This window comes from Rhinolophus sinicus, linkage group LG07, assembly GCF_036562045.2.
Source record: "Rhinolophus sinicus isolate RSC01 linkage group LG07, ASM3656204v1, whole genome shotgun sequence".
NCBI classification, from domain to species: Eukaryota; Metazoa; Chordata; class Mammalia; order Chiroptera; family Rhinolophidae; genus Rhinolophus; species Rhinolophus sinicus.
In genome coordinates, this window is record NC_133757.1 from 105,490,100 (window position 1) to 105,506,064 (window position 15,965).

The window sequence follows — 15,965 nt, forward strand, 5'->3', positions numbered from 1 at the left end:
AAGGGGCCAGATGGGAAGCATGTTAGACTCTCAACTCAGTAACACAGGGACAGAAGGCCCAGGAGGAAGCCAGGGCAGCAAAAGCGAGAGCACAGGGGTCGGCAGAGCCAGTGTCTAAGATGGCACAGCACTCTGGGCTCCCTGGGCATCTGAAGAGGCACTGGTGACAGCAGCAAGAAATCCAGATGTCCATCAGAGCTCAGGCAGGCTGTGGTCCTACTTCCACAACATCTGTTTACATTTGATAGAACCTCAGCCTGGGGGGCAAAGGCAGAATGCAGCCTAGGGGAGGAAATTGGCCAGAGGATGGACGGTATCAAGGCCTTACACATGCAGTCCTAGAAGAGGAGGAACAGAGAAGAAATCAAGAGCCTCCAAAGTGGTCCATCTCAGGACCTAGGGGACATGTCCTTCTGGCGGGGGGGGGGGGGGAAGGGAGGGGCAAAGGGACACAGGCCTGCACTAGGGGAGTTTGGCTCTGGCTACAGTGAAGGGACCTGGAAGGGCCAGGAGCAGATGTCCCAGCTGGTCCCTGGGCCCCACTGGTTGGAGAGTGAGCAGTGACAGTCTCTTTTGGGGCGCTTGCTCAGGAAGTAAAATAAGTCTGAGACTGGGGGGAGGTGGTACAGAACCCCCATGGATTTAGCTATGAGGAGCTGAGAAAGGCAGAGGAAGGAGAATGAACCAGGGTTAGAGATGCCACTATGTCTGTTCTAATATTATCATCTTGTCCATAAGGGAGGCTTAAGGAATCACATTTCTTCTCTTGAGAAGTTGCTTCCTAACAGCACTCTCGTCATTTCGCTTTCTTCTCCACTCTGGTGCCCTATTCTGACTGGTGGATTAATTTAAATTCACTGTTTTAAACACTGCTGCTTTAATGAAAGCTTATCCAGAGTTCAGAGGACTTACCTACCCACCCCCTAGAGTCCAAGCTAACATTCCATTCAGAGCTCAAGCTGGTAGTGGGGGATTGATTAATTCTGTCTTTAAAATAGAGAAAGAAAAACCCTTGTCTTCCTTTTAGGACCACAATAAACTACTTCTTTATTTCTTGTCAGTTTTATCAACTTTTTTTTTTTTTTTGAAAGAGCTGGGCTCAGCTTTATTGGTTTTGTCTGTGCCCTTTCAAGTACAAAGAACTTTTATTAACACAGTTCCTTGCCTATTAAGAGGCCAGATTCTGAATAGGGCCTTCCTGGAAAGCCCTGAGTGATAGATGGCACCCCACGGCCATCCTGGGTTTGCAAGTGACTGTCTTGGTCAGGGAGCTTGTTCTCTCAGATGTGACAGGCCCGTGGAGACTTCCATATTGATGAAGGTACACATGTTTGAAAAATGAGCGACAAAGGCCAGAAAAAGAAAACATTTTCCAGGGCTCTGCTTCTTTCATATAACTATGCTGCTCAGTTTGGATCCGTTTCTTAATTTGGGGTCAATCAAAAGAACTGACTGCTTCCAACATATTCACTCTACAGTTTGCAAGTGCACGATTCCTACGGGCAGGGCACCTTTCGGCCAAGGGTCCCCAAGCTGCTCACAAACATCCAGCTGTTTTTATAACATTCTTTCTCTCCCTGTCTCCCTGGCCCTATCTCCTTCCCCAAGCAGCTCTCTATCATTAACTCTGTTTTCCAGGGAAGAGGACCAAACCCTGAACTGGTCTCTGATTTCAATGTTCAACCCAGGTCCCAGGGACCAGCTAGGACAGGTGCCCTTGCCCCTTGCAGGTCCATTCACTGCAGCCACAGCCAAACTCCCTTCTGACCCGCCCCTGCCCCCCACAGTGACATGTTCCCTAGGTCCTGGGATGGACCACTTTGGAAGCTGTTGATTTATTCTCAGTTCCCACTCTTCTAGGACTACCTATGGAAGGTCTTGAGACTTTCCATTGTTCTGGTCAATTTCCTCCCTAAAAACTGAATTCTGCCCTGACCCCCAGGCAGCATGCTTCTGGTCTTCTTGAAGCAATCAGACTCATCACAGCTCTTGGCCTTGGCTGATCTGGAACTGCCAGGCTTGGGGCATGTTCCCCAGCTGCATTTGTGCATCACGCCCCTTCCTTTTTCCTGGCCTGGGCAGCAGCAAGAAGCACTGAGCAGTGCAGCCTGGCGCCCATTCTCGTCTCCTACCTTCCTGGCTGTTGGGACTCCTGGGGTGGTGCCAGCGGGGAATCGCTCTTGCCTTCCTTTAGAGGAATTTCTGCTACTCAGCCTCCTAGGATGGAAAGCTCCTTCTCGTTATTTTTTTCTGAGCAAGCCGAAGCCAATTTCCAACCACCTTATCTCTGTTGCAACTTTGCACGGCTTTTCAAGGTGGATTTTATGGTTATTCGCAGCAAAGACTGCCCCCAGCTCTGTTTTCCCTCCCATCTCCCCAAAGAACCAGGCTTGACAAAGTAATTCTGAACAACTCGGGCACAGGCTCCTACCAGCAGGAAGAACATCAGCAGTTCAAATATAATACAATAAAAACCACCAGCTTGTTTTCTCACCGGTAGCCTTGTAGCTAAGTGCTAATGGTGTCTTCTGCTGAACTGATTATGTCTATTGGCTGGGTGTGTACTACCCGCGCTGTTCTGAAATTATAGAATACCTGCCACTTTTCTATCTTTCTACCTCATCATTATGTAGCTCCTTAAGTCAAGGTAAGACATTGCCACCCACTCTATTTGGAGATGAGGAAACTAAGGCATTTTACATACAAAGCCCATGGCAGAAATAAGCCAATGACCTTCTGAGCTCCACTAGGACACACTACCCCCAGTTCTGTGCCACTAGGTTACTTTGGTCAGTTACACCAGACAGGCCATCCTGCCCCCACCAAAGCCCCTCGGAGCACTGTATGATCCCACCATAATGCAGCTGGATGGCCCAGGTCCCTGCCCTCAAGGCTGGACAGTGGCCTATGAGGTGGTCTCGTGGGAAAAATTTGCCAATTAAGGATGAGCCCATTACATCTTCTCTCAGGAGCTGGAACTCAGAATATACAGAGGGAGGCTCAGTTGCAGAAACAGGCCAGAGGAAGTGAGTATCACACAGATGCACGCGAGCACGGAGCCTGCCTGCTGCTGCTGCAGGTACGCGATGACACCGGCATGGAGCCTGCCTGCTGCTGCTGCTGCAGGTATGTGATGACCCCGGCTGCCACGGGGGCGAAGCTCCCGAGGTGCTTACAGTCTGGGTGTGGGCTCTGCATCCTTGGGGCCATTGAACGTTTCTGAATTCCTGATTCTCTCATGAAGCCTTAGAGCCAGTCCTGATTATTAAAGATAGAGCAACCACTGCAATCTGAATGAACCCAGCAAACATAACCACCACACTGACAATAAGAACATGTCAATGTTTTGTTTCCTAATGTGTATTTCATTAGAACCATGGAAGGTGTTTTAGAGTTATGTCATGGCTTGCACTTTTAAAATGTGCAGGTCCAAATCCCATCAGCTTTCCTGAATTAAATCATAATTGAATCAATTACAGTAGCTCATGTATGTGGAAGTAGCTGGTACAATGTGGGGAAGCTAGTAGGAGGCCAATAAATGTAAATTTTTAATTGGGATATTGAAACTTGTGATTGACACATGACAAGCAAAATTTGGGTCAGACTTTCTGGAGGAAAGATGATGGAAAGGTTCCCCAAGGAAGGCCCAACCCAGTTGCTTGGGGCCTGTGGGAACTTCCAGAAGGCTTTCAGGTGTAGGACAGTGGCCATTGCACCATGACATTCAGAAGGGCTGAGCTGCCAGGTTTCAGGTCCTCAGACAACACATTTCTTTAGTCCCTGTTGGCTCTTCTGATCCATTTTTCTCAAGGGCAGAATTGAAACATAAGCAGGGAAGTGGGTGATGGAGACAGAAACAGGGAACATTCAAGAAGCCTGGAGCCCAGTTCAGGCCATGGCAACAAACAGAAACAAACAAATTTACAAGAGCTAGAGAGAGTGTCATAGGCTGAATATATCTCCCAAAAATTCATATGTTGGAGTCCCAATACTCAGTACCACAGAATGTACCCATGTTTGCAGTTAAGGCTTTAAAAAAGTGATGAAGTGAAAATGAGGCCATCATGATGGGCTCATGTGACTGGTGTCCTTATGATAATAAGAAAGACACCAGGGGTGCAAGTGCACAGAGGGAGGGCAATGTGAAGAGGAAACAAGAGGGCAGCCACCTCTAAGTCAAGGAGACAGGCCTTAGAGGAACCCAACCTTGTCACACCTTGATCTTGGACTTGCAGCCTCCAGAACTGCGAGAAAATAAATTTCTGCTGTGTAAGCCACCTGTTCTGTGGTGTCGTGCTACGGCAGGCTGGGCTGACTAACACAGAAGGGAACAGGAGTGAATGAGAGTGGGATGAGCGAGGCCAGGCCTGATGACTGCTGGGGATGACAACTCACACTGGGTTTTTTCAAGTTGCTCTCACTTGTGTTAATTCCAAACCAGCAATCGAGTGCAAAGGCTGCCCCAGAGTCACAAGGACAAACGATGGGGCAGAACTCTGGCCCTTCCCTGGTTCCTCAGAATTCACTGGTCTTACCAGGTCAAGAGCTCAATGCACAGACTTCCTGCCTTTTAAACCATTAGGTCACATCTGTCCCTGAAGCCTTCTGACTCGCACATAAACAGGTTCCTACTATGCTGTGGCTACATACTTCCATGATGCTTTGGCTTTCTTCTCATTCATTAGGCCTATCTGGCCGCAGCCCCCCATCAGAAGGTCACAGCTGCCAGACAATCTTGGCCTCCAGCCAGGGTCCTCAGATCCCAGGAGCCCCCTCCCGCCCCCCCCCCAACCCCCCCCCAGTCTCAGGGAGAGATGAGGGACCTCTCCTGGACGTGAAAGACTCTGCAACTGAGGCTGCATCAGAAACAGCGTCTCTGCCCTCTCTTCATTCCCTCCTCCAACTCGGGGTCAGCAGTATTCATCCAGCCCCTCAAGAGAAAGAGAGAGGACAAATGACATTTCTAGGGCTGGCAGCCCAGGATTTTAAATGCGTTATCTCATTTAATCTTCACAACCCTTACAGGAAAAATATTATTGCACTATCACCCCATATAAAGAAACTGAGGTTCTGGGAAACCAAACCACTTCCTCAAAATCACGGAGCAAGTAAGTGCATTTAAACCCAAGAGCTCCAGACAGCAAAGCCCAGGCTCTTCCCACAGCACGGTGGCACACCTGCACAAATGACCCAGAGCTGCCCAACTGTGCACCCTCTGATTCCCTCAGCCCCCCCAGTGTGGCCCAGTGTTAGAACGTGACTTTAGATTCTCTTTTCCAATCACTGCAATTATCCAGCTCTGTGTTTTCTTCCTCACTCCCCGTATACAGCCCACCAGGAAATCCTGCTGGAGCCAGCCTCGATGATTCATCTAGAAGCTCACTCTCTCCACTGCTACCACCCTGGTCTGAGCTGCTAACCGCCCTGCATTTCTGCACTTGCGGAATGCCTGACAGGACCCCATGCCCCACTACACCCACAGACAGATCCAAACCCTAAGTCAGATATGCCACGCTGTACCCCAGACACTGCCATAGCCCCCCTTCACTCCGAGTAGAAGTCTCTAAATAGTGTACAAGGTCTTAGGGGGTCTCGCTCCATGTCTCTGCCTGCAGCCACCCCCTGCTCTCCGCTCCGTGCTCCGCCCATTCTTCTCCCAGATGAAGCTGAACCTTCACTTCCTTTGGGTCTTTGCTCACGCGTCCCCTTCTCCCTGCAGCCTCCCTGCCCCTCCTTTCTGAATACCACAGCCATTTCCAATCCCATTTACCCTACTCCGGCTTTTCTTTTTCACTTATAATCTCCTAATACATCTTATAATCTACCTATTGTGACGTATTTATGATTTATTGTCTGCCTCCCTCCCCTAGAATGAAAGCTCCATGAGAACAAGGATCTTTGTCTGTTTCAGTCACTGATCGATCCCAAGTGCCCAGAACAGTGCCTGGCACATAGTAGGTGTTCAGCAAACATTGGCTGAAGGAAGGAAATGAGTGAATGGATATGGCGCTAACCGGATCCTAAAGTCCTTACGCTCATCTGTCCCTGGACCTGTCTGGGCACAGCTGCAACCCGTCAATCCCAGTGTCCACTTCTATGGCAGGGTGCTGGTATGACGCTGACTCCTCTGTCTCTCTCCTTAATGCCTCTCTCTGGTTGGAAAAACTGTGCTATGTGTCTCTGTGAGCTACCCCAGCCCTCTGGTTCTGTAGTAAATGCAAAACATTTCACCCCACCTAAGGGCAGCTCTTGGTTCTCTCTGTGCTACACAGAATGAAGACTTGAGTCGGCTGACACTCCAATCAAGCAATGACAGTAGAATGCAAACCAGTGTGTATTAATGAACAGAATCTCCCCTGCAATTCTTTTCATTGTAGTCAGCAGTGGCCAATGGTGAACATCGTTAGAATACCATAAGCTCAAAACTGAATGTGGGTTAACGTTCATAACAAGAGGAATAATTAGTTTCTCCACAGACATTTACACTTAATTTCTAAGACTTGCTACTTATTATATTTCATCTTGTTTAGGGCCCTTGGTAAATTGTTTGCATTTAACAAGTTGTTTGACTCTCAAAAGTCTTGTATTTCATACTTGAGAAGCCAAAGCAACACCTTTGATCAAAGTGGAATGTTTTAATTAAATAACCATAAATTTCCCCTCAAGGAAACAAGTACACCCAAAAGCACAGTTTGCAGATTTTCCTCGTTCTGTTCAATTCTTGATATTGATCCAGCTAGGTTTCTATCCTGCTATAATGTATACATTTGAAGCCCAGGGCTGTCCTCTTCACTCCGGTGACTGGGGCAGTGATTGCCCAGCCTATGTCACCACCAGGTCAGCTGGCAGCTTCCCACCAACAAGAAGACTCTGCAATCTCTGATCCAGAGTGCAAGTGATGGGATCTGGAATCTGCTCCCTCAGAAAACTCCCCAGGGGCTGCTGGTGGAAACCCAGTGTGCGAACTAGTGTATTAGTAGCCTGTGTCCCGGCACCGGTCTCCCCACCAGATTCCACACACGTTCAAGACCTCATTGGGTTTCCCTTAGCTTATTGTCCCAGATTCCTAAGTGGTCTCCTGGCTTTAAGAATTGTTCCATTCTCCAGACATCCCCGCCATGACCTATGAAAGCCCGGGGTTAAGCCATGTCACTGCCTTGCGTAACACCTTTGATGGGGTCCCCGTCACCCACTGATTGTAGTGCCAGCTCCTCAGAAGGGCACATCCACCCTTCCCTGACGTGGCTCCTATCTACTTCTCTAGTCTCATTTCTTGCAACTCTAGTCCCATGAAATAAGCCACGCTGTTTCCATGGGTCTTTGATATTCTTGCTCTTCCCTCTGCCTAGAATGTCTTCCCTACCATCTTAAAAATATAAGCCTGTTGGATGCATATTCTAAACTTCCGCTCACCTTCTGCAGCAAGTCTTCCCTCAGTTCCCATGCTGGGTTAAGTACTTCTCCTTCATGCGCTCATAACAACCCCAGCAGATTATGTGGAAGGTATTTTGTTAGTCCCTCCAGGGCAGGGCCAGGTTTTATTCATTGCTGAGCCTAGCACCATGCCTAGCACAAATGTGACATTCAAAACGTGTGCATGGACCTAAAGCCCTGAAGCCTTGTGGGAACCCCACCACCACTAAGGAGCCTGGCCCTCCCTCCTACCTGCCTGAGTTGCAGGATTCTAACTTTCTGGAGACTTCTGGCTACCCACTCACCAGATCAGTGTATCAGGACATCAAAGCAAACCCGGAGCGGGTGCACCCCCTTTGCATGTGGAGACACGGAACACAGGCTTTTGTTCTGTGGCAGCTTCATGGGGTTCCCATCTCCTCCCAGCCTCTCCTCCCTATGAATTCCTGCCCCCAAAACATGCCCAGCCTGACTCAGAGCTGCATCCTTGTCACAGGCCAGAGATGGTACCCGTAGCCAGGGTCATATATCTAGCAAACAAGCGCCACTGCTCACAAAGGATCAGAAAGGCAGTGCTGGAGGGTCAGCAGTTCTACAATGAACAACAACTTAAAAACAGATTTGCTCCTGAGAACGGGTCAGATGCGTCATTTCCATAGATGAGTAACAACACATTAGGATGGCTCCTTGCTGGGTGCGTATATTCCAATTTTGTGGCATTACAGGAAAGCTCCAAAGACACCCCTAAAACCCCAAGCTCCCCACAGCCCTGTCACTCTTGTGCCGTGACCCTGATGAGGGAGGATGACGGTGACGGAGAGTGTTTCCTCGCTGCCATAACACTCACTCTCCTCCGGTGCCAACATCTTAGAGCCATAAAGGCACATTGTATTTTCAAGGCTTGTCTGATCCTATTTCTTTGTAAATTGGATTAAGCTCTTTACTGTGTATTACTGATATTAAAAAAGAATGAATTCACATCTTGCAAACACAGCAAAAAGCAATCGCTCCCATGGCAAGGAAGTCATTGGCTAGCATCCACAAGAACCCAATTTTAACTTTTGAGCCCAGTCAGCAGGCAAACACACCGGCTGGTGGCAGGGTCAGCCCCAAGGAGCACCGAGCTAGAGAATATGAGCTGTTAGCACCCTGAGTCTCTCTCTTTGGTCCCTATCCCCCTCCAGTGCCTCTTCAATCCAAACACTCCACCCTCTTCATCCTCTCCGGTCTCCTCTGTGTCCTCGAGGAAAGAAACTGGACTTGTGTTCACATGAAAGTTATGTACAGAAGAGGCGTGACCCAGGAGAAAATGATTTATAAAGTGCTACACGATGATAACAGCAATACCTTGTATGTGAATTATCTCTACACATTGCAAAGCCCTCTGGTCTTAGCGGCATAAGTTTTTGTCCCCACCTCTCTCAACCCCGTTTCTCTGCATTTTAGAAGATGATCCTGGTGGTAGGAAAAGAGAAAAACAAAGGATAAAGAAAAAGAAATGAAGGTTACAATTTCCAGGCTTCAGGGGAGCAGTGATTTGGGGTAGAGCCTATAGAAGAATGAGGGGCAGTTTCATGCACTCCTCAAACTGCCAAAGGCAGCAGCCCCAAATATGGCCCTTTTCAGAATTTTAAACAATCGGGATCAATAAAAGGGTGAAAGGAGCATGAAAACTACTTTGGTCTGCCATTCCCATCATCTAAATGTCCATATTAGGGGAAAGATTAAATAATGTATATTGATTAAAAGAATAAGGTAGATCTATATGTACTGAGATGGAATATTCTCCAATTGAAAAACCCAATTCACTGAATAATGTGTGTAGCATAGTAGGATCCTGTCAATACACACATGTGTTAACCATGTCTATATGTAAACTATATATGTGGCTGTCATGAAAACGGTCAGGATGGAGTCGTCCCAAACTATAAACAGTGGCCGTGAATGGGGAGGGGGTAAGTTTATAGGAATAGGGAGTTAAAGGGGCATTTTCATTGTTTATTTACTTCTGTATTGTTTGACTTTGGGTTTACAAGGAAATTGCATTGATTTTGTAATTTGTTTTTACGAAAACAAAAGATATCTCCACATCGAGAGAAATTAATCAGCGCATCCCCAAGAGGTCAGGCATTTAAGGAGGGCAGTTTGGATTATGGCCTGATGGTCAATGCCCCAGGCTAGTGTCTCTATGAGAATGGCCATGAAGGTGGCCCCGTGACTCAGGGAAGCTGAGCATTTGTCTGTAACCTGCACGGCTCCACTGTGCCCAGAAGACCTTCTAACTCTGAATCTGGATGGAAAATTCCAGCTAAGCACCAAGAAGTTGCTTGTACTGTCTCCGACTAGCATGCCAGACTCCACCTGTTCCTCCTAATAGAATTCACCTTGAGAGGCAAGGAACGAAAATATTTTGCCAATCTTGCTGTGGCACCTGGATAAATACACACACATATGCATAGCTGCCTGACTAATAATCTTGCTCTAAGATTGTTTTTTTCAAGGAGCATTGGAGGAAGGTTATCACAGAAATACTACCTTCCCTTTAGAAAACGCTATTGGTTCTTAATCAAATGTGCAGAACATGCCAATATTACAGTGTATGTGTCTATTTCTTCCCTATGTCAAGTGCAGGGGAGAATTCTGGCTGACGGCCCTCAGGTGCGGGCCTGGCCGTTCTGTTGCCTACAGCGCATCTCCGTCTCAGCTCTACCTGCCACGCTGTCTCCAGGCTGAGTCTGAAGCTCCTGCTTCTCTGCGAAGGGGGTTTGGCCTGAGCTATGGCAGGGCCCGAATCCCCTCACCTCTGCCCCCAGGTTCCCTTTCTAAAGGAGAGAACATCTGCCTTTCCAGGACCCAGCGGGATCAGGCCACTCATCCCCGGTGTGGAATCATTTCTGAAAAGGTCCATATTTCCCTGTCGACAACCCAGGGCAGGTCACCAGTAGTGTCTCCTCCTGGCTCTGGGTAGCCACTGGCTGGGGATGGGAATGCCCTGTTGTGAGAGCCCAACAGTGAGGCTCATTGCAATAGGGTCCCTGGGGAAGGGAGAGGAAGAGGCTTGCCTGGCTGCAAACAATAGGGGGTGAACTGTCTGAAGAGAGTCCCAAACCATGATAGAACCAACTAAAACGTGGTCTGCATTGTGGTATATTATTAGGTTGGTGCAAAAGTAATTGTGGTTTAAAAGGTTAAAAATAATTGCAAAAACCACAATTACTTTTGCACCAGCCTCATAATATTATCATCATGCACCCGGCAATTCCAAACAATGTCAGGGACAAAACAGTCATCCCTACCTGGGCAGACCACTCTCATGGCCCGTGGTGCAACAAAGTGAAGCCTCACAGCCCACCACGGCCAACAACGCGAGGTTTGACATTAGACACCTGGGTCAGCATCCCACTGAGCCTGCTGCTTATTAGTTCTGTGAACGTGGCAAGTTACTTACTCTCTGAGCCTCAGTTTCCTCTCCTGTAAAATGGTAATATAGTATTTCACAGGGTCGTTGTGAAGATTTGAGATAAACTATGTTAAAACTCTTGATAAATTGTAAAATGATAAATAAATGTCTGATTTTTATATTTGTACTTGAGGCTTCCCAAACATGGTGGGTGCATTCACGTTTCCCCGCTTTTACACTGTTGTACTCTCTTTATGCAATGCCTGCCCCCTTCTGTACCTAGCCCTGTCAACCTCTCACTCCTCTTTATCTGCATTTTCACACTACCCCAGATGCTATTGCAAAATAAAGCCACAATTCCTTTGTAAATCCAAAGTAAGTTGGCCAAAGTCACTACCTGACGAGATATGGTATGAGTTCTGTCTTTTCCTGGATTTTCCTCTCAAGGAGCCCACAGGATCACCTTCACGCCCTCATGAATCAGTTCCCCTTGCCACTCACCTGCTGTCACCTGCCCGGAGCGCACACATTCCATGACAGCTAGACTCTGCCACCATGGGCCAGGGCCAGCCCGGGGGTCCTGTGGCTGCGGGAAGCCTGGTGCTGCTGAGAGACTCACCGGGCACTAGCACCCACACAGATGCCCCTCCTCTCAGTGTCCAGCCAGGGCTGGGGTTGCAGCACCCACAGCAAAACTGCCTGTGCTCCGAGGACACAGCTTTGAGTGGTCCTCCTTTCAGGTGACAGTCACTGTCATTTCCTAAGCCCATGGTGCTAGATGCCGGTGGCGGAGGGTTTCCAGCATCTTCCCTTCCCTTGACCTAGGCCTCAGGGCTGAGTCCAGGTTGTTAGACCACATCTGTTCCCTTATATTGAGTGTATGACTCCGATCAATCGGTGGGTTTGTGCAAAATAAGTACAAAATTTGAAAATGATCTTGTCTCCTTGACTAGTACCCTAATACACAGTCACTTGTTATCTGACTTAAATGAATGAAAAACTAATTCACTGCCAACATGACTTGGCCACCTAGACCAAGGTTTCATCGGGTTGGCACCCAAGATGTCAAGCCTCTGGTCAGCTCATAGGCTAGGAATTGTCAACGTACCCTGCCTGGGACATCCCTGGGGTGTCAGGAACCTGCCAAAGCCTTCAGGTATTAGCCAGCCTCTGCCTCTCCTCACTCTCACTGAAGAAAATGAAATCTGACTCTGGCTAAGCCAACCATGAACTATTGGAGGATGGGGAGTCAGAACTTGTCCTTTAGAACTATTTGCTTCTCTGAATGGGTGTTCCTCATAGCTAGACTTAGGAAAGGAGAGCTGTTTGGCCACTGTTATGGGCTGAATAGTATCTCTCCCCACCCCCAAATTCCTATGTATCTGAGAATATGATCGCACTTGGACATTGGGTTTTTAAAGAGGAATTAAGATTAAACAAGGTCATTAGGATGGACCCTAATCCAACATCAATGGTGTCTTTATAAATAAAGGAAATCTGAACATAGACACGTATGCAGGGAAGATGCTGTGATGACATAGGGAGAAGACGGCCATCTATATAAGCCAAGGAGAGAAGTCTGGAACAGATCCTTTCTTCATGGCCCTCAGAAGGAACAACCCTGCTGACACCTTGATCTCAGACTGCCAACCACCAGGACTGAGATATCAAATTCCTGTTGCGTAAGTCACTCAATCTGTGGTACTTTGCTACAGCAGCCCTAGCAAATGAATACAACCACTCAGCATTAAAAATAAAGAAACCCATGAAGCAGGCAGGGCTTTTGGCCTGAGGCTCTCTTCTGGACCCACTTCTCCCCCATCTGGCTGGCCCACCGTGCTAGCCACCGTTAACCCAGGCTGCAGCTCTGCATTTGACCTACCTAAATACAGATACTCTTTGTTTCTCATTCTTAACAGTAGGTCTGCCCTGCAGCCACAAGGAATATGAAGAAAGAGCCAGGTGCACTGGAGGGGAGGATGGCATGGTGACTTATCAGCATGGTGGTAAAAGTGGTCATGGTCACTCTCCCACTGATAGAGAGTGACCAACTGCTATACATGGGCTGCTCAAGCAGAGGCAATGGGAGAACGCAGCTTGGAAACAAAATGGCCAACAAGGAAGAAAGAGATGTCCAGAGATGGGGGGTTCTGTACTGCTAGCCTCTCTTTCTAAAAATGGAACAGAAAAATGGTGAAGTCATGTTGAGTTAGAAAGAGAGAAGCTCTTCCAAGAACGCTGCTGAATGGGAAATGGAATCTGCAACTCGCTGTTTTGGACCCACCCAGACTTGCATCTTATAACTGACCCAATACCTGCACAGGTCACTGGCCTATAGGAAAAGGAGTCCTTTGGGTCTGGTGCCTTTTCCATGTTTTTTTTTTTTTTTTTCTTGAAAGAAACATTATAAAGTGAACGTCTGAGATGATTTTGGGTTCACACCCACTGTCTGTGGAACAGCTTGATGCTGACTAGATTAGCTCATTGAAACACTCAGACTCTGCCCACACAGGCAAGCCTGGCACCGGCCAAGCTCAGAGAGTTCTGGTTTTTGCAAACAGCTCCTGTTTCCCCTCTCCCATCATTGTCTTCTTTATCCAGGGTCTTGAGGGCAGCTGCTTCCATCCTTGTCCAGCTCGTCACTCCCAACTTCCAGGTTCAGCCAAGTGGACCACTTGGCCTTTCTGGATAAATCCTTGGAGCCACACTCCTACTTCCCCTCCTCCCCTTGATTAAACATTGCTGGTATTTTTATATATCTGAGCGGCTGCTGCACCAGCTTCCTCTCCTCACTGACTCACTTCCTGCCAGCAATTCTTCTGCTCCCTCTTCTCTGATAACCAACTCGCTCAGACTGAATGGGCCTTATGCAACACGGCTCCCCCACACTCCCAGCAAGGGGGGGCTCCCCAGCCAGATGAAGCACAGCCATGCACATATCCCACCGTGATGGGCTCCCTGGCACCTCTCCACAGCTGTGAGATCAGGATAAGCACGAGCTGACATGAGTGCTGTCTTGCCTTGCAGTGGGGCGTCCCTGCCTCCTTTACCTGGTCAGAGATTACATGGGCAATTGTCACATAATTGTCGTTTAATCTCTTCCCAGAGATTTCAACCAGCTCTAAACTGTTTTGGCTAATAAAAGCTAAGGAAATTTTCAAGAAACTCCAGATGCATTTGAACAGTTTGGGGACTGCGCAGCCTGAAGGTAAGTGAAACTTAACTCAATAAACAGAAGGTAATGTGCGTTGGCAAAAGTGATCTAAGATGTGAGTGTACATCTGTGTGTTCCAAATTCGCAGCCCCTCTGAGGAAGGCGATCGGGGAATCGATCATAATGGATGAAGCGGGCAGAGCAGCCAAAAAAAGGTCCCAGGGTAACTACCTCTTGACAAGGAAAACTGGATCTCGTTTTACACGGCTCCATCAGTGACCCAAACTGGAACGTGTGCTTGCGTCTGCTACAGATTCCAGAGCCTCACTCCCTGCTTTCAGAAGTGGAAAGACAGCAAGGAGTGGTGATCCCCTCTTGATGCAGGTGGTCCCCTCCAAACTGAGCCTGGGGGGTCTGGCAGTTCCTTGATGGGGTTTGGAGAAGAGTATGTGTGTGTTTGTCTGGATTCACTGTCGACTGCCAAGGCTGGGAAGATGCGAGGTTATCTGCATCTGCTGTTTAACCCCAGGGCCATGTTTAGATGGAGCACCAGCTTCCAAATTACACCAGCCCACCTTCTCAGTCACTTCCCTACTTTCTTATATAAAAATTATTGAAAAGCTGCATTTTAATGTCTTATATACATGAGCTATAAATCAGATTAGTTCCCAGGGTGGAAGGAATATATATATATCATATACACACAAATACATACATATCCATACGTGTGTGTATACCCAGACACATACACACAAACACATACATATTTGTTAATTGTGATTCCTGCAGGTATGTCTCTGTCTGGCCCAAGTGAGCAGCAGACAGGTAAGCAACATTACTGCCACTTGAAACGCACCAGCATTTAGGGGGCAGGAGGAGGCTGGCACAAGTATACCAATTATACCTTTGTCCTAGCCACCTTACCCTCCTCCAAACCTCTGAAGGGCTGGGACAGAGGCCACCAGCCCCAAATCTCCAAGCCTTCCCAGGGAGGTACTGATATAGCTGGAAACAGGGCAGGAGAAATGACCTATTACCTCTGTCCCACCGCCCAGCAGGCTGAGCTACTTAGGGCCTCTGCCGCCCTGCCCTGCAAGAGCAAAGGAACAGTGACTCCAAAGAAGGCTGTGGTTTGGGAGGGGAGTTTGGGCCTGGAACATTCCCCTCCTAGAAAGTGGTGAGAGAAGTTCCAGTACCTGGCAGTCCCAAGGCCCCTTGTGCCATGGAAGAGTAAGTGAGACAGGGTCACAGCCCTAATTTCAGGGGTGGGGCAGGTCCATTTGGCCTGCCCGTCATGTCATCGCTGGAAATCATCATTATTCAGCTGACAATACGAAAGACCAAACTGGGCACGTGAGGTGGAGTTCATGTGGCAGAGCTTCCAGTTATGTGAAAGGCAACCACTGAAATGTGTGGACCTCGTCCTCATCCTCAAGAACTGAAACCGTGTCTTCTCTTTCACTGCCAGAACCTGCTGTGACTGGGGCCCCTTGTCCTCAGGTCTGCGGCAGGCAAAAGCCACCTCCCAATGCCTCTGCACCCTGATGCCACTGCAACAAGCAGTCCACTCCACCGTAGGGCTTTCGAGGTCTTTTCTTTCTAGTCATACAGGGAATGAGGCACTCATTTATGCATCAAACAAACGCACGGCCTTTTGGTACTTGGTGTAAGTCACTGTGCGAGGATGTGTAGAAGACAAAGTAAAGATTTAGCAGCCACGTGGGGAAAAGCAACTGCACACAATATGCAATGTCTACCGAGAGCCACCAGGCAAATAAAACACTCAGAAGGACAATTTAATTTCCTAAACAGGAATTAACCTGCAAAGTCCTAATAAAGACACAAATGGTATCATAAACAAGGGACTGATCAGTTCTCCTCAGACGTGGAGATGCACACAGATCGCTAGAGGAGCTGAGTCAGATGGTCTGGGGTGCAGCCTGAGAGTCTGTGTGTCTAATGAGCTGCCCCACGACACGATGCCACCATCCCACTGGT

The 15,965-nt window shown here is 48.2% G+C and overlaps 2 long non-coding RNA genes across 2 annotated transcripts in view; one reads left to right on the forward strand and one right to left on the reverse strand.

Moving 5' to 3' along the window:
* The window catches only part of LOC109442509 (uncharacterized), a 142,408-nt gene that overhangs the window by 49,470 nt on the left and 76,973 nt on the right, over positions 1 to 15,965 (reverse strand). The gene's annotated exons all lie outside the window — the stretch shown is intronic.
* On the forward strand, positions 13,666 to 14,593 carry LOC141572739 (uncharacterized). Its single transcript, XR_012498187.1, has 2 exons — positions 13,666 to 14,021; positions 14,116 to 14,593. It is a non-coding gene; the product is annotated as an uncharacterized LOC141572739 (long non-coding RNA).